General features: G+C 41.8%; 1 protein-coding gene across 22 annotated transcripts in view; it reads left to right on the forward strand.

The window, feature by feature from the left end:
* Positions 1-26,025, forward strand: part of ART3 (ADP-ribosyltransferase 3 (inactive)) — a 207,748-nt gene that overhangs the window by 154,376 nt on the left and 27,347 nt on the right. For 9 of the 22 annotated variants that reach the window (XM_072810519.1, XM_072810528.1, XM_072810530.1 and 6 more), the window contains exon 1: positions 25,476-25,641. The exons of 11 other annotated variants lie outside the window; for them this stretch is intronic. The gene's annotated coding sequence lies outside the window, so the exon portion shown is untranslated. Of the gene's footprint in view, positions 1-14,251; positions 14,276-25,475; positions 25,642-25,993; positions 26,018-26,025 lie in introns of those variants that run through there. 2 more of the 22 variants (XM_072810523.1, XM_072810524.1) reach the window with 2 other exon arrangements.

Genomic DNA, 26,025 nt, shown 5'->3' on the forward strand with positions numbered 1-26,025 from the left:
CCTTAAGCTCAGCTAGTATCCTTAGGATTGTTGTTTCAAATTCTAGTTCAGGCGTATTACTGTATCTGTTTTGATTAGATCTCTGACCAAGGTCTCTTTTTGCTTTTTCTTTTGGGGTGAATTCTCCATCTTGGTATTTTTTCTAGGCTTCTGTCTTCTGTGTGTTAAGAAAGCCTATTAGTGCTCCTGAAAGTAATGGCTTATATTAAGAGGTCCTATACTATCCAGTGCCTGGTGTTTCAGATCGTGTTTCTGGTGTATGCTGTGTGCACTCTGCTATTATGGGTTAGCTGCTCTTTCCCAAAGGTCAGGCCTTTGCAGAGTTTTACCTTGCCTGAAGTAGGGTGTGTTTGGATCTTGTCCAGTATGTGATGAATTTTAAGTAGGTGTGTTTTGGTCAGCTTCTTAAAAGAGAATAAATCTGGGGGGTGGGGGTATGGGGCAAGATGGAGGAGGAGTAGGGTCCTCAAGTCACCTGTCCCACCAGCTTACCTAGATAACTTTCAAATCATCCTGAATACCTACGAATTTGACCTGAGATTTAAAGAGATAACAGCTGGAACGCTACAGAGAGAAGAGTTTGCGCTTCTAACAAGGTAGGAAGGCAGGGGAGAAAAAAATAAAAAAGAATCCAGTCGGGGAGGGGCCCCCGTGAGGAGCCAGTCAAAGGCCCGGCGGTGAAAGCCTCCCGGGACAGGAAAGCCCAGTCCCCTTCCGGAGAAGCAGGAACTTTAAAAATTCCCGGACAGAAAGGTGCTCAGCAGGGAAATTGGACAGAATTGCAGGAGGGTCAGTGGAGCCTCCAGTCTCCTGGAGTCACTAACAGAGGAAGTGCGCCCGGGGGAGAGCACACCATAGATCATAGACTGCAGGCCAAGCTGGGTAAAGGGCTGGGACACGCGCGGCGAGGCCTTGAGGCCTCCGGAGAAGCTCAGGCGGCAGCTCTGGGCTGCGCCCTGCCGCCCTCAGAGCCTCCGCCCTGGGAGCGCAATTCCAGCAGCACAGGCCCCGGATTCCAGGGCGCTGGGGAACACAGCCCAGAATCCTGCGTGATTCCCCTGGGACAGACAGAGGAAGGGAGGGCACAGGACAGTGAGGACACTTCTGCCGCCGGGCTGTGCAGGTCAGCGAACCCCGCCCTGGGAGCATCTAGGCCAGTGTGGACTGGGAGGTATGGTAGTTACTGCAGGAACTGACTCTAGAGCTGAAGAGCTGGCAGCTGCCAGTGTTCCTCCTGGTGTCACCTGGTGCATAGGCCTCCTGGTGCATAGGCCACCAGGGAACAGGGGTCACACAGGATAAACAGCTCCCACTGAGCTGTGCACCTGGCAGGGGGCAGGGCAGCTCCCCCAGGTACACACCCCTGAGAATCAGCACAGCAGGCTCCTCCCCCAGAAGATCAGCTGGAAGAACAGGGGAAGAGCAAGTTCTTGACCGAGCAGCAGCACTGGAAAGCTCCAGGGGAAATTGAAGGATTTACAGTATATAGAACCAGAGGATACCTTTTTTTTTCCTTCCTTTTTCCAGTACAACTCGTTTTTAGCCACTCTGCACTGAGCAAAATGACTAGAAAGAACTCACCACAAAAGAAAGAATCAGAAACAGTACTCTCTGCCACAGAGTTACAGAATTTGGATTACAATTGGATGTCAGAAAGCCAATTCAGAAGCACAATTATAAAGCTACTAGTGGCTCTGGAAAAAAGCATAAAGGATTCAGGAGACTTCAAGACTGCAGAATTTAGATCTAAGGCCGAAATTAAAAATCAATTAAATGAGATGCAATCCAAACTAGAGGTCCTAACAATGAGGGTGGATGAGATAGAAGAAAGAGTGAGTGACATAGAAGACAAGTTGATGGCAAGGAAGGAAGCTGAGGAAAAAGAAAAACAATTAAGAGACCATGAGGAGAGATTAAGGGAAATAAATCACAGCCTCAGAAGGAAAAATCTATGTTTAATTGGGGTTCCAGAGGGCACCAAGAGGGACAGAGGATCAGAGAGCATATTTGAACAAAATCATAGCTAAGAACTTCCCTAATTTGGGGAGGGAAACAGGCATTCAGATCCAGGAGATAGAGAGGTCCTCCCTTAAAATCAATAAAAACCATTCAACACCTCGACATTTATTTATTTTTTATTTTTTTAATAATAAATTTATTTTTTATTGGTGTTAATTTGCCAACATACAGAACAACACCCAGTGCTCACCCCATCAAGTGCCCCCCTCAGTTCCCGCCACCCAGTCACCCCCACCCCCCGCCCTGCTCCCCTTCTATCACCCCTAGTTCGTTTCCCAGAGTTAGGAGTCTTCCACATGGAAGACTTATTTAATCAGATAAATTAAAGTTTGTATCTCCCTTTCTGATATTTCTTACCCATTTCTTCTCCCTTCCCCTCTATTCCCTTTCACTATTATCTATATTCCCCAAAAGAATGAGACCATATATATTTTTTTTAATTTTTATTTATTTATGATAGTCACAGAGAGAGAGAGAGGCAGAGACATAGGCAGAGGGAGAAGCAGGCTCCATGCACCAGGAGCCCGATGTGGGATTCGATCCCAGGTCTCCAGGATCGCGCCCTGGGCCAAAGGCAGGCGCTAAACTGCTGCGCCACCCAGGGATCCCTGAATGAGACCATATAATGTTTGTCCTTCTCCGATTGACTTATTTCACTCAACATATAATACCCTCCAGTTCCATCCACGTCGAAGCAAATGGTGGGTATTTGTCATTTCTAATGGCCGAGGAATATTCCATTGTATACATAAACCACAGCTTCTTTATCCATTCATCTTTCGATGGACACCGAGGCTCCTTCCACAGTTTGGCTATTGTGGACATTGCTGCTATAAACATCAGGGTGCAGGTGTTCCGGCGTTTCATTGCATCTGTATCTTCGGGGTAAATCCCCAGCAGTGCAATTGCTGGGTCGTAGGGCAGGTCTATTTTTAACTCTTTGAGGAACCTCCACACAGTTTTCCAGAGTGGCTGCACCAGTTCACATTCCCACCAACAGTGCAGGAGGGTTCCCTTTTCTCCGCATCCTCTCCAACATTTGTGGTTTCCTGCCTTGTTAATTTGCCCCATTCTCACTGGTGTGAAGTGGTATCTCACTGTGGTTTTGATTTGTATTTCCCTGATGGCAAGTGATGCAGAGCATTTTCTCATGTGCATGTTGGCCATGTCTATGTCTTCCTCTGTGAGATTTCTGTTCATGTCTTTTGCCCATTTCATGATTGGATTGTTTGTTTCTTTGGTGTTGAGTTTAATAAGTTCTTTATAGATCTTGGAAACTAGCCCTTTATCTGATATGTCATTTGCAAATATCTTCTCCCATTCTGTAGGTTGTCTTTTGGTTTTGTTGACTGTATCCTTTGCTGTGCAAAAGCTTCTTATCTTGATGAAGTCCCAATAGTTCATTTTTGCTTTTGTTTCTTTTGCCTTCATGGATGTATCTTGCAAGGAGTTACTGTGGCCAAGTTCAAAAAGGGTGTTGCCTGTGTTCTCCTCTAGGATTTTGATGGAATCTTTTCTCACATTTAGATCTTTCATCCATTTTGAGTTTATCTTTGTGTATGGTGAAAGAGAGTGGTCTAGTTTATTAACACCTCGACATTTAATATTGAAACCTGCAAATTCCAAAATAAATAGAAAATCCTTATTAAAGCAGCAAGAGACAAGAGATCCCTAATTTATATGGGGAGAAATATTAGATTAACAGCAGACCACTCCACAGAGACCTAGCAGGCCAGAAAGGACTGGCAGGATATATTTCAGAGTCCTAGATGAGAAGAACATACAGCCAAGAATACTTTATCCAGCAAGGCTCTCATTCAGAATAGAAGGAGAGATAAAGAGCTTCCAAGATAGGCAGAAACTAAAAGAATATGTGACCACCAAACCAGCTCTTCAAGAAATATTAAGGGGGATTCTTAAAAGAAAGAGGAAGTCCAAAGAAATAATCCACAAAAAAAGGGACTGAATAGGTATTATGATGACACTACATTCATATCTTTCATAGTAACTCTGAACGTGAATGGGCTTAATGATCCCATCAAAAAACACAGGGTTTCAGACTGGATAAAAAAGCAAGACCCATATATTTCTTTCTCTTTTTTTTAAGGTTTCATTTATTTATTCATGAGAGAGACAGAGGCAGAGACTCAGGCAGAGGGAGCAGCAGGCCCCATGCAGGGAGCCCAACGTGGGACTTGATCCCGGGTTTCCAGGATCAGGCCCTGAGCTAAAGGTGGCGCTAAACCGCTGAGCCACCCAGGCTGCCCCTGGGCTTAGACCTAAGGACACCTATGGCCTGAAAATGAAAGGTTGGAGAACCGTTTACCATTCAAATGGTCCTCAAAAGAAAGCAGGGATAGCAGTCCTCATATCAGATAAATTAAAGTTTATCCCAAAGACTGTAGTAAGAGACGAAGAGGGACACTACATCATACTTAAAGGATCTATCCAACAAGAGGACCTAACAATAATGAATATTTATGCCCCTAATGTGGGAGCTGCCAAGTATATCAATCAATTAATAACCAAAGTAAAGACATACTTAGATGATAATACACTAATACTGGGAGACTTCAACACGGCACTTTCTGTAAATGACGGATCTTCTAAGCACAACATCTCCAAAGAAACAAGACCTTTAAATGATACACTGGACCAGATGGATTTCACAGATATTTACAGAACTTTACATCCAAATGCCACTGAATACACATTCTTCTCAAGTGCACATGGAACTTTCTCCAGAATAGACCACATACTGGGTCACAAATCAGGTCTCAACTGATACCAAGAGTTTGGGATTGTCCACTGCATATTTTCAGACCATAATGCTTTGAAACTTGAACTCAATCACAAGAAATTTGGAAGACACTCAAACATGTGGAGGTTAAAGAGCATCCTGCTAAAAGATGAAAGGGTCAACCAGGACATTAGAGAAGAATTAAAAAGATTCATGGAAACTAACGAGAATGAAGATACAAACGTTCAAAATCTTCGGGATACAGCAAAAGCAGTCCTAAGAGGGAAATACATCACAATATAAGTCTCCCTCAGAAAATTGGAAAAAACTCAAATACACAAGCTAACCTTGCACCTAAAGGAACTGGAAAAAGAACAGCAAATAAAACCTACACCAAGTAGAAGGAGAGAGTTAATAAAGATTTGAGCAAAACTAAATGAAATACAGACCAGAAGGACTGTAGAATAGATCAACAAAACCAGGAGCTGGTTCTTTGAAAGAATTAATAAGATAGATGAACCCCTAGCCAGTCTTATTAAAAAGAAAAAAGACTCAATAAAATCACGAATGAGAAAGAAAAGATCATAACCAATACCAAGGAAATACAAACGATTTTAAAAACATTATGAGCAGCTATACACCAATAAATTAGAACAATCTAGAAGAAATGGATGCATTTCTGGAAAACCACAAACTACCAAAACTGGAACAGGAAGAAATAGAAAACCTGAACAGGCCAATAACCAAGGAGGAAATTGAAACAGTCATCAAAAACCTCCCAAGACGGGGGAGGAGAGGCAAGATGGCGGAAGAGTAGGGTCTCCAAATCACCTGTCTCCACCAAATTGCCTAGAAAACCTTCAAATTATCCTGAAAATCTATGAATTCGGCCTGAGAATTAAAGAGAAAACACCTGGAATGCTACAGTGAGAAGAGTTTGTGCTTCTATCAAGGTAAGAAGACGGGGAAAAAAGAAATAAAGAAACAAAGGCCTCCAAGGGGGAGGGGCCCCGCGAGGAGCCGGGCTGAGGTCAGGGCGAGTGTCCCCAGGACAGGAGAGCCCCGTCCCCGGAGAAGCGGGAGCTGCACCAACCTTCCCAGGAGGAAAGGGGCTCGCAGGGACTTGGAGCAGGACCCAGAAAGGCGAGGATGGCCTCGGGTTCCCTGGGACAGTAACAGAGCAACTGCGCCCCCAGGAGAGTGCGCCGAGCTCCCTAAGGGCTGCAGCGCGCACGGCGGGACCCGGCGGGACTCGGAGCAGCTCGGAGGGGCTCAGGCGGCGGCTCCGCGGAGGGGGCTGCGCGGCCCGAGAGCGCGAATCCAACAGCGCAGGCCCCGGAGCACAGGGCGCCGGGACACAGCCCAGGATCCGGCCTACCCCGGAACAGGCAGAGGCGCGGAGGGCCCAGGACCGCAAGGACGCTCTTGCCCCGAGCTGAGCAGATCAGCGGCCCCGCCCCGGAGCCTCCAGGCCCTGCAGACGGAGACCTCCGGAGTTCCTGCCGGAGCTGAATCCAGGGCTGCAGAGCTGGCCCCGCCACTAGGGCTGTTGCTCCTGGGGCCTCACGGGGTAAACAACCCCCACTGAGCCCTGCACCAGGCAGGGGCACAGCAGCTCCCCCAAGTGCTAACACCTGAAAATCAGCACAACAGGCCCCTCCCCCAGAAGACCAGCTAGACAGACAAGTTCCAGGGGAAGTCAAGGAACTTAAAGTACACAGAATCAGAGATACTCCCCCGTGGTTCTTGTTTTGTTTTGTTTTGTTTTGTTTTGCTTTTTGATTTTTTTCCTTCCCCCACCCCCCTTTTTTCTCCTTTCTTTCTTTTTCTTTCTCTTTTTCTTTTTTTTTTCGTTTTTTTTCTTCCTTTGTTTTCTCTTTCTCTTTTCTTTCCTTCTTTCTCTCCTCTCTTTTTCTCCTTTTCCCAATACAACTTGCTTTTGGCCACTCTGCACTGAGCAAAATGACTAGAAGGAAAACCTCACCTCAAAAGAAAGAACCAGAAACAGTCCTCTCTCCCACAGAGTTACAAAATCTGGATTACAATTCAATGTCAGAAAGCCAATTCAGAAGCACTATTATACAGCTACTGGTGGCTCTAGAAAAAAGCATAAAGGACTCAGACTTCATGACTGCAGAATTTAGAGCTAATCAGGCAGAAATTAAAAATCAATTGAATGAGATGCAATCCAAACTAGAAGTCCTAACGACGAGGGTTAACGAGGTGGAAGAACGAGTGAGTGACATAGAAGACAAGTTGATAGCAAAGAGGGAAACTGAGGAAAAAAGAGACAATTAAAAGACCATGAAGATAGATTAAGGGAAATAAACTAAATTTAATAAAAATTATAATTTAATAAAAATTAAGTTTAAAAATAAACTTAGTTTAATAAAATAAACTTAGACAGCCTAAGGAAGAAAAACCTACGTTTAATTGGTGTTCCCAAGGGTGCCGAAAGGGCCAGAGGGCCAGAATATGTATTTGAACAAATTCTAGCGGAAAACTTTCCTAATCTGGGAAGGGAAACAGGCATTCAGATCCAGGAAATAGAGAGATCCCCCCCTAAAATCAATAAAAACCGTTCAACACCTCGACATTTAATAGTGAAGCTTGCAAATTCCAAAGATAAAGAGAAGATCCTTAAAGCAGCAAGAGACAGGAAATCCCTGACTTTTATGGGGAGGAGTATTAGGGCAACAGCAGACCTCTCCACAGAGACCTGGCAGGCCAGAAAGGGTTGGCAGGATATATTCAGGGTCCTAAATGAGAAGAACATGCAACCAAGAATACTTTATCCAGCAAGGCTCTCATTCAAAATGGAAGGAGAGATAAAGAGCTTCCAAGACAGGCAGCAACTAAAAGAATATGTGACCTCCAAACCAGCTCTGCAAGAAATTTTAAGGGGGACTCTTCAAATTCACCTTTAAGAAGAAGTTCAGTGCAACAATCCACAAAAACAAGGACTGAATAGATATCATGATGACACTAAACTCATATCTCTCAATAGTAACTCTGAATGTGAACGGGCTTAATGACCCCATCAAAAGGCAAAGGGTTTCAGACTGGATAAAAAAGCAGGACCCATCTATTTGCTGTCTACAAGAGACTCATTTTAGACAGAAGGACACCTACAGCCTGAAAATAAAAGGTTGGAGAACCATTTGCCATTCGAATGGTCCTCAAAAGAAAGCAGGGGTAGCCATCCTTATATCAGATAAACTAAAATTTACCCCGAAGACTGTAGTGAGAGATGAAGAGGGACACTATCTCATACTTAAAGGATCTATCCAACAAGAGGACTTAACAATCCTCAATATATATGCCCCGAATGTGGGAGCTGCCAAATATATAAATCAATTATTAACCAAAGTGAAGAAATACTTAGATAATAATATACTTATACTTGGTGACTTCAATCTAGCTCTTTCTACCCTCGATAGGTCTTCTAAGCACAACATCTCCAAAGAAACGAGAGCTTTAAATGATACACTGGACCAGATGGATTTCACAGATATCTACAGAGCTTTACATCCAAACTCAACTGAATACACATTCTTCTCAAGTGCACATGGAACTTTCTCCAGAATAGACCACATATTGGGTCACAAATCGGGTCTGAACCGATACCAAAAGATTGGGATCGTCCCCTGCATATTCTCAGACCATAATGCCTTGAAATTAGAACTAAATCACAACAAGAAGTTTGGAAGGACCTCAAACACGTGGAGGTTAAGGACCATCCTGCTAAAAGATGAAAGGGTCAACCAGGAAATTAAGGAAGAATTAAAAAGATTCATGGAAACTAATGAGAATGAAGATACAACCATTCAAAATCTTTGGGATGCAGCAAAAGCAGTCCTAAGGGGGAAATACATCACAATACAAGCATCCATTCAAAAACTGGAAAGAACTCAAATACAAAAGCTAACCTTACACATAAAGGAGCTAGAGAAAAAACAGCAAATAGATCCTACACCCAAGAGAAGAAGGGAGTTAATAAAGATTCGAGCAGAACTCAACGAAATCGAGACCAGAAGAACTGTGGAACAGATCAACAGAACCAGGAGTTGGTTCTTTGAAAGAATTAATAAGATAGATAAACCATTAGCCAGCCTTATTAGAAAGAAGAGAGAGAAGACTCAAATTAATAAAATCATGAATGAGAAAGGAGAGATCAGGGATCCCTGGGTGGCGCAGCGGTTTGGCGCCTGCCTTTGGCCCAGGGCGCGATCCTGGAGACCCGGGATCGAATCCCACGTCGGGCTCCCGGTGCATGGAGCCTGCTTCTCCCTCTGCCTGTGTCTCTGCCTCTCTCTCTCTCTCTGTGACTATCATAAATAAATAAAAAAAATTAAAAAATATATAAAAAAAATAAAGCTTTAAAAAAAAAAAGAGAAAGGAGAGATCACTACCAACACCAAGGAAATACAAACGATTTTAAAAACATATGATGAACGGCTATACACCAATAAATTAAGCAATCTAGAAGAAATGGACGCATTCCTGGAAAGCCACAAACTACCAAAACTGGAACAGGAAGAAATAGAAAACCTGAACAGGCCAATAACCAGGGAGGAAATTGAAGCAGTCATCAAAAACCTCCCAAGACACAAGAGTCCAGGGCCAGATGGCTTCCCAGGGGAATTCTATCAAACATCTAAAGAAGAAACAATACCTATTCTACTAAAGCTGTTCTGAAAGATAGAAAGGGATGGAATACTTCCAAACCGTTTTATGAGGCCAGCATCATCCTAATTCTGAAACCAAAGACCCCACCAAAAAGGATAATTATAGACCAATATCCCTGATGAACACAGATGCAAAAATTCTCACCAAGATAGTAGCCAATAGTATCCAACAGTACATTAAGATTATTCACCATGACCAAGTGGGATTTATCCCCGGGACGCAAGGCTGGTTCAACACTTGTAAAACAATCAACATGTTAGATCATATCAACAAGAGAAAAAACAAGAACCACATGATCCTCTCAATAGATGCAGAGAAAACATTTGACAATATATAGCATCCATTCCTGATCAAAACTCTTCAGAGTGGAGGGATAGAAGGAACATTCCTCAGCATCTTAAAAGCCATCTACAAAAAGCCCACAGCAAATATCATTCTCAATGGGGAACACTGGGAGCCTTTCCCCTAAGGTCAGGAACACGACAGGGATGTCCACTCTCACCACAGCTATTCAACATAGTACTGGAAGTCCTAGCTCCAGCAATCAGACAACAAAAAGAAAGAAAAGGCATTCAAATTGGCAAAGAAGAAGTCAAACTCTCCCTCCTTGCAGATGACGTGATACTGTACATAGAAAACCGAAAAGAGGGGATCCCTGGGTGGCACAGCGGTTTGGCGCCTGCCTTTGGCCCAGGGCGCGATCCTGGAGACCCGGGAGCGAGTCCCACATCGTGCTCCCGGTGCATGGAGCCTGCTTCTCCCTCTGCCTATGTCTCTGCCTCTCTCTCTCTCTCTCTCTCTGTGACTATAATAAAAAAAAAAAGAAAAGAAAACCAAAAGACACCACCTCAAGATTACTAGAACTCACACAGCAATTCGGCAGTATGGCAGGATACACAACCAATGCCCAGAAATCAGTGGCATTTGTATATACTAACAATGAGACTGAAGAAAGAGAAATTAAGGAGTCAATCCCATTTACAGTTGCACCCCAAAGCATAAGATACCTAAGAATAAACCTAACCAAAGAGGTAAAGGATCTATACCCTAAAAACTATAGAACACTTCTGAAAGAAATTGAGGAAGACACAAAGAGATGGAAAAATATTCCATGCTCATGGATTGGAAGAATGTCAATGCTACCCGGGGCAATTTACACATTTAATGCAATCTCTATCAAAATACCATGGACTTTCTTCAGAGAGTTGGAACAACTCATCTTAAGATTTGTATGGAATCAGAAAAGACCCCGAATAGCCAGAGGAATATTGAAAAAAGAAAACTAGAGCCAGAGGCCTCACAATGCCGGATTTCAAGTTGTACTACAAAGCTGTGATCATCAAGACAGTGTAGTACTGACACAAAAACAGACATTATAGATCAATGGAACAGAATAGAGAACCCAGAAATGGCCCCTCAATTCTATGGTCAACTAATATTTGACAAAGCAGGAAAGATTATCCACTGGAAAAAGGATAGTCTCTTCAATAAATGGTGCTGGGAAAATTGGACAGCCACGTGCAGAAGAATGAAACTAGACCATTCTCTTACACCATACACAAAGATAAACTCAAAATGGGTTTATCTAAAATGGGTTTTAGATAAATGGGTGGTGGAAAGATCTAAATGTGAGACAAGAATCCTTCAAAATCCTAGAGGAGAACACAGGCAACACCCTTTTTGAACTTGGCTACAGCAACCTCTTGCAAGATACATCTAGGAAGGCAAAGGAAACAAAAGCAAAAATGAACTATTGGGACTTAAGATAAAAAGCTTCTGCACAGCAAAAAAAAAAAAAAAAAAAAGTCAACAAAACTAAAAGACAGCCTACAGAATGGGAGAAGATATTTGCAAGTGACCTATCAGACAAAGGGCTAGTATCCAAGATCTATAAAGAACTCTTAGTATTATGCTGAGTGAAATAATAAGTCAATCGGAGAAGGACAAACATTATATGGTCTCATTCATTTGGGGAATATAAAAAACAGTGAAGGGAATAAAGGGGAAAGGAGATAAATGAGTGGGAAATATCAGAAAGGGAGACAGAACATGAGAGACTCCTAACTGGGAAACGAACAAGGGGTGGTAGAAAGGGAGGTGGGCGGGGGGTGGGGGTGACTGGGTGACGGGCACTGAGGGGGCACTTGATGGGATTAGCACTTCGTGTTATACTATATGTTGGCAAATTGAACACCAATAAAAAATAAATTTAAAAAATGTTTAAAAAACTTCTTAAACTCAATAGCAGAGAAACAAGCCAATCATGAAATGGGCAAAAGACATGAACAGAAATTTCAGAGAGGAAGACATAGACATGGCCAACACGCACATGAGATAATGCTCCGCATCCCTTGCCATCAGGGAAATACAAATCAAAACCACAATGAGATATCACCTCACGACAGTGAGAATGGGGGAAATTAACAAGACAGGAAACAAATGTTGGAGAGGATGTGGAGAAAGGGGAACCCTCTTGCACTGTCGCTGGGAATGTGAACTGGTACAGCCACTCTGGAAAACAGTGCAGAGGTTCCTCAAAGAGTTAAAAATAGAGCTACTCTAGGACCAGCAATTGCACTGCTGGGGATTTACCCCAAAGAAACATGCAGTGAAATGGCAGGACACCTGCACCCCAATGTTTATAGCAACAATGTCCATAATAGCCAAACTGTGGAAGGAGCCTCGGTGTCCATCAAAAGATGAATGGATAAAGAAGCTGTGGTATATGTATACAAATACCCAGCATTTGCTTCACCGTAGATGGTACTGGAGAGTATTATGCTGAGTGAAATAAGTCATTCGGAGAAGGACAAATGTATATGGTCTCATTCATTTGGAGAATATAAAAAATAGTGCAAGGGAATAAAGGGGAAAGGAGAAAAAAATGAGTGGGAAATATCAGAAAGGGTGACAGAACATGAGAGACACCGAAGTCTGGGAAACGTACAAGGGGTGGTGGAAAGGGGGGGTGGGCGGGGTTGGGGTGACTGGGTGATGGGCACTGAGGGGGGTGCTTGACGGGATGAGCACTGGGTGTTATGCTATATGTTGGCAAATCGAACTCCAATAAAAAATATACAAAAATAAAAAAATAATAAAACTAGAAGAAAAGGAAAAAAAAAAAGACTAAATCCTATTTCCCCTAAAACTTAAGCTTTGCAGTACTCTATGGTCAGTACACTTGGTGTGTGTGGGTGTTTTGTGCTGGTATTCTGGGGGAGGGGCCCGCTTTCTGCTCTCTGACTCTCAGGCACCCTTGCCCTAGTTCAGAAGTACCTGCAGAGGGATCCCTGGGTGGCGCAGCGGTTTGGCATCTGCTTTTGGCCCAGGGTGCGATCCTGGAGACCCGGGATCGAGTCCCACGTCGGGCTCCCGGTGCATGGAGCCTGCTTCTCCCTCTGCCTATGTCTCTGCCTCTCTCTCTCTCTCTGTGTGTGACTATCATAAATAAATTAAAAAATTAAAAAAAAAAAAAGTCCCTGCAGAGCCCAAGGGGGCAAGGCTTGGTGTAAGTGGTGCAAACCTCCGCTGTGGGGCGGTGAAGTCTGTCTGTGCAGCTGGGCAGGAGGAAATGGCATCAGCCCACTCCCTCCTCCTCAGAGAGGAGAGTTTGCACCCTCTGCTGTTGAAGAAGCCCTCACAGAAGAGTGAATAACCTCCCCCTTGTTTGTCCCAGGCTTCTCTCAGAGCCCTCCTTTCACTCTGTATCTAAGCCATCTACCCACCCAGTGGCACTGTGTTCCTGGGTTTTATCTCAGGCCCTCCAGCGGGTTTTCGAAATTCCAAATTTCAGGGACCTTATATTTCAGCAATGATCCTCTGGGGGTAGGTGTCACAGTGCTATGGCTGATGCCAGTTTGTCCCAGAAGGGCAGTTGCACCAATGAGGACTGGCTTGGAGTTCATGGCAAAGAGTAGCAAAAAGCTGATGTCTCCGTTAGCAGCCCTCAGCAGGCACCCACCAGCTCTGTTCCGAGCAGAGGCAGTGGAACCTTTCCAAAATGCACTGCAAGAAGAGGGAACCATCTCTCCTAATGTGACCCAGGGGATCTTCAGACCACGCTGTATTTTCCAGGCCTCCGTCCTGTTTCTTCACAGGAGCACCTCCGTACCTGCCAGGCTTCGCCTTTAGTCTTTGAGCTCAGCCATGTGTGAAAACTTGGAATAACCAACCCCTCTTGTTTTCCACATCAGTGGTTTTAGGAAGTGTTTTTCTTGTGTAATGCACTGTACTCTATTCTCTCTTTCTCTCCTCTCTCCCTGATCAGGACTCCTTCCCTTCTGTAGCACTGGCTGTTCTTTTCTCCCCCAAATCACATATCTGTATCTCCTACCTTCCACAATGTGGCCGTTTTCTCTCTTTAGTTGTACAGTTTGTTCTCTTAGTCCTCAGATAGATTTCCTGGTGTTCTGAACGATTTCACATTTATCTAGCTGTATTTGAGGAGAGGCAAGCATAAGGTCCTACGACTCTGGCATCTTAACTCTCTAATCATTCAATTTAAATTACAAACTATATACACTCCAATTTCCTTTGTAATACTTTTCAGAAAATAGTAGTACTTACTATATTCTAACATACTCATATTATTTGATTATTTTTATTTGATTGCCTCCTGCCACAGGAATGTAAGTTTAACAACGGCAAGATGTTTATTTTGTTCATTCATCTATCCCCAGTACATAAAATGGTTCCTGGAACATTGTGAAGACTCCTGAGACAGTGCGCAGATAGCACCTCTAGTCTTTCTGAGAAAGATACCTGTTTGTCCAGGGGCTTTGGCCTGAGCTTCTGGTTTGGCACACATAAGGGGGCCTCAAAACAGAGGTACTGTTTTTTGTTTTTTAATTTTTTAATTTATTTATGATAGTCACACAGAGAGAGAGAGAGAATCAGAGACATAGGCAGAGGGAGAAGCAGGCTCCATGCACCGGGAGCCCGACGTGGGATTTGATCCCGGGTCTCCTGGATTGCGCCCTGGGCCAAAGGCAGGCGCTAAACCGCTGCGCCACCCAGGGATCCCTCTGCAGGTGTACTTCTGAACTAGGGCAAGGGTGCCTGAGAGTCAGAGAGCAGAAAGCAGGCCCCTCCCCCAGAATACCAGCACAAAGCACCTCTCTGTGCTCTCCTGCCTTGCTCCAGCTTGCCAGTATCGTCCAGAAAGGAGCTTACACCATTCTCTGGTGCTCTGATTTTTGCGGTTGCTGCCAGGGGACACCTCTACATTGCCTGGGTTTGGTGGTAGCAGTTCCTAGGTTCCATGGGACTGTAACCAACAGAATTCTTGTAGCTACCACTCCCAGCTTCTGCCCCAAGAACTAACACAGCAAGAGGCAATAGATCCAGGAACTCAGTCTTTCTGTGAGAAAGGCTTGTTATTTTTTTGTCATAGTTGCAGCCTAAGGGGCAGGCTTCTATCACACACACATCTGAAGGATAAAACCTCCCCTGACACTTCAGAAGATAGGCACTATCTTTTATGCTCTCCCTCTGCCACACGCTAGAGTGCCATCATCCCTCAGAGGGGAGTTCTGATACATGTCTGGTGCCCCAGTTTTTATATCTGGTACCTGGTTTCAGCAGCTGTCACCTCAGGGAATACCCTCTAATCACTTGGCTCTGGTGGCTAGGAGCACTGGCATTCCTGGGTCTCTTGGGACTGTAACAGTCAGGATTCTTGGCAGGTACCAATCCCAGGACACTGTATAGACCAGACTGAAATACATTCCTCATCTTTTTATGAAAGAAACCTACTTGCTAGTCCTGGAACTTCAGCCTAAAGGGCAAACTTTAGGTTTTGCATACCTTTAGAGGTTATACAGATGCTCTCAGTGAATGTAGGTTAAGGAATGCCATGTTTGCACTCTTCCTCACCTTACCACAGCTCACTATTACCTCCCAGAAAGGAGCTCAGACACTTTTTGTTGTTGTTGTTGTTGTTTATTTATTTATTTATTTATTTATTTATTTATTTATTTATTTATGATAGTCACACAGAGAGAGAGAGAGAGGCAGAGACACAGGCAGAGGGAGAAGCAGGCTCCATGCACCGGGAGCCTGATGTGGGATTCGATCCCGGGTCTCCAGGATCGCGCCCTGGGCCAAAGGCAGGCGCCAAACCGCTGCGCCACCCAGGGATCCCAGGAGCTCAGACACTTTTCTGGAGCCCCAGTTTTGTGACTGATGCCCAGGAGACACTTCCAGATCACCTGGCTCTAGGGGCTAGTAGGACTTATGCTTGTGGTCCCGCAGGACTGTATATATTTGCATTTCTTAAAGGTTTTTGCTTGAGGATCTGCCTTTCACCCAGTCCAAATCCAGATCCTAACTTTTAGGGACACTGATTAGTCTTGGCATACTCTCAATTACAGGGACCAATTAAAAATTAAATATGTTGCTTGTATAATTACAAAGGTTTGAGAGACAACCAAGAGCAAGAGCAGTGTTGAACAATAAGTTTTATCTTCGCAAGGCCAGTCCTTCAAGACAGACAGTTGTTCGATCTAAGGCATAGAAACCAATGTAGACAGTCAAGCAAAATGAAGAAACAGGAGAATATGTTCCAAATAAAGGCAGAAAATAAAACCCCAGGAAAAAGACCTTACTGAAATGGAGGCAAGTAATTTACCTGGTAAATAGTTCAAAGTAGTGGTCTTAAAAATGCTTACCAAACTTGGGAAAATTTGGATGAACACAGAACTTCAACAAAGAGAATTTTAAAAGATCAAGATAGATTAAGGAACTTACTGGACAACCTCAAGTTGTTTATAGGGTCCCAGAAAGAGAAGAAAGGTACAGAAAATTAATTTGAAGGAATAATGACTGAAAACTTCCCTAAATGAGGAAAGAAGCAGACTTGCAGATCCAGGAAGTCCAGAGGATTCCAAATAAGATGAAACCAAAGAGACCCAAACCTAGACCTATTATAATTAAATAATTATAATAAAAATGTCAAAAGTTAAGGGGAAGGAGAGACTCTTAAAATCAACAAGAGGAAAAAAGTTGTTACCATGCAAGGGAACCCAAATAGTCTATGAGCATATTTTTTAGCAGAAACCTTGCAAGCCAGAAGGGAGTGACACAATGTATTCAAAGTGCTGGGAGAAAAAACAATGCCAAGAACACGCTGCCCAGCAAAGCTATCAACCAGAATTGAAGGAGAGATAAAGAGTTTTCCAGACAAGCAAAAACTAAAGGAGTTCATCACCAGTAAACTGGTCTTAAATATTAAAGGGATTTGTTAAGTTGAAAAGAAATCTAAACAGTAACAAGAAAACATATGAAAAAAATATATCCCAGTGGTAAAGGTAAATATTTACTAAAGGGATTATGTTAATAACGTAAAGCTAGTATGAGGTTTGAAAACCAAATATACAAAATAATATAAAAATATAACTACAGGGATCCCTGGGTGGCGCAGCGGTTTGGCGCCTGCCTTTGGCCCAGGGCGCGATCCTGGAGACCCGGGATCGAATCCCACGTCGGGCTCCCGGTGCATGGAGCCTGCTTCTCCCTCTGCCTGTGTCTCTGCCTCATTCTCTCTCTCTCTCTGTGACTATCACAAATAAATAAAAATTAAAAAATATATATAACTACAATAATTAGTTAAGGGATACACATGATATGAAAAGATGCATAATGTAATATCAGAAACAAGACATTGGAGAGTAAGAATGTAGACTCTAAAATGCATTCAAACTTGAGTTGTCATCAACTTAAAATAGACATAAATTTTTATATGTAGGCTTCATGATAACCACAAAGCAAAAACCAGTAGTAGGTGCACAGGAGATAATGAGAAAGGCATCTTAAGCATACCATTAAGGAAAGTCATCAAACCACAGTGGAAAAGAACAAGAGAAGAAGAAAGGAACAGAAGAAGTATGAAACAGCCAGAAAGCAAATAACAAAATGGCAGTAATAAGTCTACACCTATCAATAATTTTTTGAATGTAAATGGACTAAATTCTCCAATCAGAAGATGTAGGGTGGCTAAATGGATAAAACAAGACCCATCTATATGTTGACAAACATAAAGGCACACAGAGACTGAAAATTAAGAGGTAGAAAAAGATATTCCATGCAAATGGAAACCAAAAGAGAGCTGGGGTAGGTATACTTATATCAGACAAAATGGACTTTCAAACAAAGGCTGTAATAAGAGACAAAAAAAGGGTATTACATAATGATAAAGGGATCAGTTTAACAAGACAATATAACATTGTTATATGCACCCAAAGTAGAAACACCTAAATACTTAACACACGTATAGAGAGAATTAGCAGCACAATAATAGTAGGGGACTTGAACACCTCCTTTCTTACATCAATAGATCAGACAGCAAAACCTAGGGAAACATTAACCTTAAATGACACATTTGACCAGAGAGACATAACAGGTATATATAGAATGTACCATCCAAAAGCAACAGAATACACATTCTTCTCCAGTGTACATGAAACATACTCTAGAATAGATCAAGTCTTAACAAATCTAAGAAGATTGAAATTCTATCACTCTTCTTTTCCAAACCCAATGGTTTGAAACAGGAAATCAATTACAAAAAGAAAACTGAAAATTTAAAAATATGTGGAGATTAAACAGCATGCTACTAAACAGGCAGAGTGGGTCAATGAATTCAAAAGTGAAATAGAGGGATCCCTGGGTGGCACAGCGGTTTGGCGCCTGCCTTTGGCCCAGGGCGCGATCCTGGAGACCTGGGATCGAATCCCACATCGGGCTCCCGGTGCATGGAGCCTGCTTCTCCCTCTGCCTGTGTCTCTGCCTCTCTCTCTCTCTCTCTCTCTCTCTCTCTCTCTCTCTGTGACTATCATAAATAAGTTGAAAAAAAAATAAATATTTTTAAAAAAGTGAAATAGAAAAAATACCTGAGACAAAGGAAAATGCAACATATCAAAGCTTATAGGATACAGCAAAAAGAGTTCTAAGAAGTACATAGCAATAAATGCCTACCTCAGAAACAAACATCTCAAACAATCTAACCTGATACCTCAGGAGACTAGAAAAAAAATAAAGCCCAAAGTTAGTAGAAGGAAGGAAATAAAAATCTGAGCAGAATAAATGACATAGAGACAAAAAGACAATAGAGAAGATCAGTGAGGGCACCTGGGTGGCTCAGTGGTTGAGCATTTGCCTTTGGCTCCGATCTGGGATCGGAGTCCCGCATCAGGGGGATTGCTTCTCTCTTCCTGTGTCTCTGCCTCTCTCTCTCTGTCTCTCGTGAATAAATAAAATCTTAAAAAAAATCAATGAAACCAAGAGCTGGTTCTTAGAAATTATAAACAAAATTGCCAAATCTTTGGCTAAAACTCACCAAGAAAAAAAAGAGGACTTAAATACAGAATGACAGAGGAGTCATTACAACTAATACTACAGAAATACACAGTATCATAAGAGACTATGAACAATTATACACTGACACATTGGACCACCTAGAAAAATGGATAAATTCCTAGAAATATAAAACCTTTCCAAACTGGGGGACCTGGGTAGCTCAGTGGTTGAGCATTGTGATCCAGGGTCCTGGGATTGAGTCCTGCATGGGGCTTCCCACAGGGAGTCTGTTTCTTCCTCTGCCTGTGTCTCTGCCTCTCTCTCTCTGTCTCTCATGAAGAAATAAATAAAATCTTTGAAAAACAAAAATCTTTCCAAACTGAGTCAGGAAGAGAAAAAAAAAAACTGAACAGATCGATTACTTAGTAAGGAGATTGAAGCAATGATTTAAAACCTCCCAACAAAATTCCAGGACCAAATAACTTCACTGATGAATTCTACCAAAGAAGAATTAATATTGGGGCAGCCCCAGTGGCGCAGCGGTTTAGCACCTCCTGCTAAAGGAGGCAAGGATGTGATTCTGAAAGAATCTGGAGTGTGATTCTGGAGACCCAGGATCGAGTCCCACATCGGGCTTCCTGCATGGAGCCCGCTTCTCCCTCTGCCTGTGTCTCTGCCTCTCTCTTCGCTCCCTCTGAATGAATAAATAAATAAATCTTTAAAAAAAAAAGAAGAAGAATTAATATCAATAATTCTCAAACTCTTCAAAAAATAAAAGAGAACATTCCAAACTCATTTTATGAGGCCAGCATCAGCCTGATATCAAAACCAGACAAGAAAAGACAATTACAGAGAAAAGAAAACTACAGACCATACCTCAGAGATGTAAGGATGATTCAACATTTATAAATCAATCAGTGTGACACACATTAACAAAATGAAGGGGAAAATCATATTATCATTTAAATAGATGTAAAAAAGACGTGACAAAATTCAATATCCATTCATAATAAAAACTTGCAATAAAGTGAGTATAGAGGGAACATCCCTCAACATAATGAAGGCCATTTATGAACAGCCCACAGCTAACCTTACAAAGCAAGGGGCAATCCTCTTGGATCCCCTCCATCCTTGGGAGCTTTGCGCTCTCAATAATCTCTGCTTTACTTTCACTCAGTTGGGAAAAAAACAACAGCAGCAAATAAGACAAGGATGCTCATTCCTTTTTTTTTTTTTTTTTTTTAAAGATTTATTCATTTATGTGAGAGAGAACATGCATGAGCAGTGTGGGGGCAGAGGGAGAGGGAGACAAGCAGACTCCGCACTAAGTGCAGAGCTCAGTGTAGGGCTTGATCCCAGGACCCTGAAATCATGACCTGAGCTGAAACCAAGGGTCAGGCGTTTAACTGACTGAGCCACCCAAGTCCCCCAAGGATGCCCACTCTTGTCCTTTTTATTCAACATAATGTTGAAGTCTTAAACACAGTCAAGAAAAATATAAAAGACATCCAAATTGGAGAGAAAGAAGGAAGATTATCACTCTGAAGATGACATATTTTATATATAGCAAACCTTAAAGACTCCTCCTAAAAACTGTTAAAACTAGTAAATTCAGTAAAATTATAGAATATAGATTCAGTATACAGAGGGGTGCCTTGGTGGCTGAGTCAGTCAAGCATCCAACTCTTGATTCTGGCTCAGGTCATGATATTAGGATCCTGGGTTCCAGCCCCGAGTTGGGCTCTGTGCTCAGAGAGGAGTGTGCTTTAGGATTTCTCTCCTCTTCCCTTTGCCCCTCCACCTGCCCAGTCTTGCTCTTTAAAAAAAAAAAAAAAAAAAAAAAAAAAAAAAAAATGTCTTTCAAAGTCAATATATAGAAAAATATGTTGCATTTCTACACACCAATAACAAACTATCAAAGAAAAATTAAGGGGGCACCTGGGTGGCTCAGTTGGTTAAGTTTTGGCTCTGTCATGATGTCAGGGTTGTGAGATGGAGCCCTGCATCCGATCAGGCTCTGCACTCAGTGGGGAGTCTGCGATTCTCTCTTCTCTCCCTCAGCCCCTCCCCCACTCACATTTTTTTTTTCTCTTTCTCTCAAATCTTTTAAAAAAGGAGAAATTAAGAAAATAATCCCCATATGCAGTTGCATTAAAATGAGTAGAATAAGGGGATCCCTGGGTGGCTCAGCGGTTTGGCGCCTGCCTTCGGCCCGGGGCGTGATCCTGGAGACCCGGGATGGAGTCCATGTTGGACTCCTTGCATGGAGCCTGCTTCTCCCTCTGCCTGTGTCCCTGCCCCTCTCTCTCTCTCTCTCTCTCTCTCTCATGAATAAATGAATAAAAATCTTAAAAAAAAAAAAAAGGAGTTGAATACTAGGAATATAACCAAGGAGGAGAATGACTTCTCAGTACAGACTGGGATGGATGCTCATGGATTGGAAGAATTCAAATGTTGAAATGTCCATACTATCCATAGCAATCTATAGATTCAAGGCAACCTTTATCAAAATTCCAATGACATTTTTCACAGAAATAGAACAAGCAATTTTAAAATTTGGGTAGAACCACAAAAGACCCCAGATAGCCTAAGCAGTCTTGAGAAAGAACAACAAAGTATGAGGCTCCCTGTTTTCAGACCATATTACAAAACTATAGTAATCAAACTAGTATGGTATCGGCATAAAATAAAACAGACAACGGGGGCACCTAGATGGCTCAGTCACTTGAGCATCCAACTCTTGATCTCAGCTCAGGTCTTGATCTCAGGATCATGAGTTCAAGTCTCACATTGGGCCCCATGCTGGATGTGGAGCCTACTTAAAAAACAACTGGGACACCTCAGTCGTTGTTGGTGGCTCAATGTCATTTAAGTGACTGCCTCTGGCTCAGGTCATGATCCTGGGATCCTGGAATTGAGCCTCATGTCGAGCCCCTGCTCATCAGAGTCTGCTTCTATTCTCCTTCTCATCCTCCCCCCCCTGCTCTTGCTTGCTGTCTCTCTCTCTCTGAAATGAATAAATAAATCTTTAAGAAAACAGTAAAAACCAAAAACCAGACACACAGATCAGTGGAACAGAATAGAGATCCCAGAAATAAATATGTATATGGTAATTTAATTTAGACGAAGGCACCAAGAATATACAATGGGGGAAGGACAATCTCTTTAATAAATGGTGTTGGGAAAACTGGACAGCAACATGCAAAAGAATGAAACTGGACCACATTCTTAGGTCATACACAAAAATTCGCTCAAAATGGATTAAAAATTTGAATTAAAACATGAAACTTTAAAAACTGGAAGAAAACACAAGGAGTAAGCTCCTTGTCATCAATCTTGGCAGTAATTTTTGGATTTGACACCAAAAACAAAGGCAACAAAAACAAAAACAATTGGAATTATATCAAACTAAAAAGTTCCTGCAAGCAAAGGAAACCAGTAACAAAATGAAAAGGCAGCCTTACTGAATGGGAGAAAAATATTTGTAAATCATATATCTGAGAAGGAGTTAATATCCAAAATATGTGAAGAACTCCTATAACTCAATAGTAAAAAAAATAAACCAATTTTAAAAATGAACAGAGACTCTGAATAGACATTTTTCCAAAGAAGGCATACAGAAGGTTAATGGGGATGTGAAAAGATCTTCAAAGTCCCTAATCAGGGAAATGCAAGTGAAAACCACAGTAAGCTATTACATCACTCCTGTTAGAATGGCTATTATAAAAAAGAACAAAGGGGTTGTTGGCCTGCAAGGGGAAAAATACCAAGCGTAAGGATGTGGAAAAGGGGACCTTTGTACCCTGTTGGTGGTAGTATATATTGGAGAAACCACTATGGAAAAAATAGAACTACCGCAGCCCAGGTGGCTCAGCGGTTTAGAGCCGCCTTCAGCCCAGGGCTTGATCCTGGAGACCAGGGAGTCCCACATTGGGCTCCCTGCATGGAGCCTGCTTCTCCTTCTGTCTGTGTCTCTGCCTCTCTCTGTGTGTCTCTCATGAATAAATAAAATCTTAAAAAAAAAAAAAAAAAAAAAAGAACTACCGTATAATCCCACAGTTTCACTTCTGGGTATTTATATGAAGAAAACACTTAAATGACATTACAGCATTATTTAAGGTAGCCAAGATATGAAAACAACTTAAGTGTCCATCATAAAGAAAATGTGTGTGTGTGTATGTGTGTGTATACACACACGTATACATATATATAAATAAAATGGAATATTATCAGCCAAAAAAGGATGAAACCATGCCATTTGTGAGAACATGGATAGACCTTGAGGGCAGTATGGTAAATGAAATACGTCAAAAACAAAAACATCTTATGATCTCAATTATATGTGGAATCTTTAAAAATTTTTTTTTGAAATGCAACTCATGGATACAGAGAACAGATCAGTGGTTGCTGTAGTTGGAGGTTCAGAGGGGTGAGTAAAATGGGTAAAGGGAGTCAAAAGATAGAAATTTTCAGTTATAAAATAAATATCATTGGGATATCAGGTACAACATAGTGATTGTAGGTAATAAAACCACATTGCATATTTGAAAGTTAAGAGAGTGAGTCTTAAAAGTTATTGCACACAAAAACTTGTATGGTGACAAATGTTAACTAGATTTATTATGGTGATCATTTTGTAAGATATAAATATCAAAACATTATATTGTACACCAGAATCTGATATGTTGTATGTTAATTATGCCTCAATTTTTAAAAATTAAAAACTGAAGTAAAACAAATGGAGCAAAAGTATATTGAAAATAAATAAGCTCAGACTTACCTTGAACTTCATGCGGTGTTTGTTACATGCTTTTTGGTAGATTTCATCTTGTGTGAAACATAGACAAATCTGGTAGGTTTTAGTGCCAAAGACAGGAAAATCCCGCTGCCCAATTCACTATAGGCTCACACGCCTGAGACTTAAAAGAAGGTCAGTGTGAACATAATACCTGAAAATATGGGCAAGCCCTCTTTTTTCTTTCTGACCAAACTTTTTCTTTTTAATGATGCTATTGCTGGGAGTCTATTTAGTATGTTAAGTTGTATCTTAAACTGCTTAGCCAGCGAGGTTGGAAGGAAGGAAGAGGTTTTGAAGGCTGAAGATTAGAGATGGATTTGTAAAACTGGGTGTACTTTAATATTTTAAATACTTAGTTGAGTAAAAATGTATGTATATATCTACATATACAGAGGAAAATACACAGAAGCATATAGTTTGGTGAATTTTCATAAACTGAATATATCAGTATAATCAACACTCAGAACCAAACCAGAACCTGAATAGCATCCCAGATACTCTCCTTGTCCCCCTTCCAGTTATTATATCCTACTCAGAGTAACCAGTATTCTGACTCTAATGCTATATATGTGTTTTGTTTGATTTTGTTCATGATACATGAATTAAATCATGCAGTATATACATGTCCTCTTCTTTTGCTCAAAAATATTTTAAGATTTATCCACATTTCTTATATATGGTTAGAGTTTATTAGTGCTACACAAAATTCCATTGTATGAATATAACAATGTATCCATTCTGTCCTTAGGCATTTGGATGGTTTCCATTTGGGGGCTAATATACATTGTGTATCATCGAAATATTAATGTACTTTGATACATAAATATTAATGTACTTTGAGCATAAATTTCCTACGACATTTCACAGTTTTTTATCTATAGTGGGGCGGTGGTGTTGTGCGAAGCCCTGAACCACCTGGACTGTGCCGTGCAGCAGTTTGGGCTGGACAAATCTGTTTTTGACAAGGAGATTCAGATGCTGCTCACAGCTATGGAAGATAAAAGCCCCCACCTGACCATTTCCCACCTACTCTGGATCAACAGAGTACAGGATCAGGGGTGTGCTTACCTGATGGGGAACATCTCAAGTAATCTCACAAAGGCTTCTCAATGGTCACAGTGAGCCTTACTTCTCCTAGCACACCCTGTCCTGTAGACTGTAATACACGGTGGTGGGGGTTGTGATTTCAGGCCTGTCCCTTTACAGTGTCCTAGTGATATGACTGTGTATGTACCATTGTGCCTAAGCCCCCAGCCCCACCTTTAAAATTCCCATCTTACCTTGCAGTAGTTAGAGGAACACATTAAATGGATAAATACTCTGGGGGAAAAAAAGTTTCACAGTTTTTTATCCATAGTGAACTCTTAAGTATTCTTCAATGTTGCAATCTATGTATTTACTCTGTGTACCTTACTCAAATGAGAGCTGTAGTTGCAGGTATTATGAAATCCTTCCCTTCTTAGTGTCCTCACTGGACTTTTTCTAAAACTCAGATTTTTAACATCTATTTTGGTTAAGTATGCATAGTGATACGTTTTATCAGATCGTGAGTGCTTTTTATTGCTGTTTTACTTGCTTTTGCATCCCAGCAGCTGGCACAGTACCTGAAAAATAGTATGCTGGTTGAGTGAATGGTGATAGTCATCATCATTGCCAGAGATTAACACAGCAAGTCACCTTAGCTATGTGAACCATCTAGTTAGGGTAAAGTCTTTGCTTTACTTTGACATCTCAGAGTCAAAGGGTTAGGAATGGGAGGTGATCACTCTCTAAGAAGCCTATGACAGGGCTCAGAATTGAACACGCTGTGTGTTAGAGGGAATTGCTGTGGCTTTACAAGCCTCTTGGAGATTTCATGTGTTAACAGCAGTGATTCCAAAGCATGGTGTGGGGGCCAGATATAAATAGCAGAACACAAATGGGGTAATGTGCCACTGCCAAGCTACTGCTGGGGGTGTTTATAAAAAGAAAAGCATTCCCTTCTCAGCTCTCACTGTCAACAACCTCTCATCCTGAAGACACGCTTACCACAACTGAGAGAGTGGGGGGACAGTTTGAGACCTAGCATCACTTAAACCTCCTCCACAGGCAGAAAAGCCAGGTAAACATTTTGACTTATTTACACTCAGACTACGGAAGTAAAGAATTTACAGAAAACCCTGATTCAGAGCTTGCTTGGCAATTACTGCCTCGTGACAGTTCTCTGTCAAGTATTACATTTCAAATCTTTTTTAGAAAGTAAAGTTTAACACAAAAGTAGCATTGTAGTTGTATATTTTAGTATCTCTAGTGAAAGAAACTGCTGAGTAAAGATGGGAATGTGGGGCCCGAAAGGGAACTCTTCCTTTGCACTGTGCTGTCCCAAAAGGGAACTCTTCCTTTGCACTGTGCTGTTCATTCTTATTTGCAGATGCCAGAATATGATGATTGGTAAGATAAAGTAGATTTCAGTTCCAGTAATGTCAACTTTGTTGTAGGTATGTGG

Source organism: Canis lupus, chromosome 33, assembly GCF_048164855.1.
Source record: "Canis lupus baileyi chromosome 33, mCanLup2.hap1, whole genome shotgun sequence".
NCBI classification, from domain to species: Eukaryota; Metazoa; Chordata; class Mammalia; order Carnivora; family Canidae; genus Canis; species Canis lupus.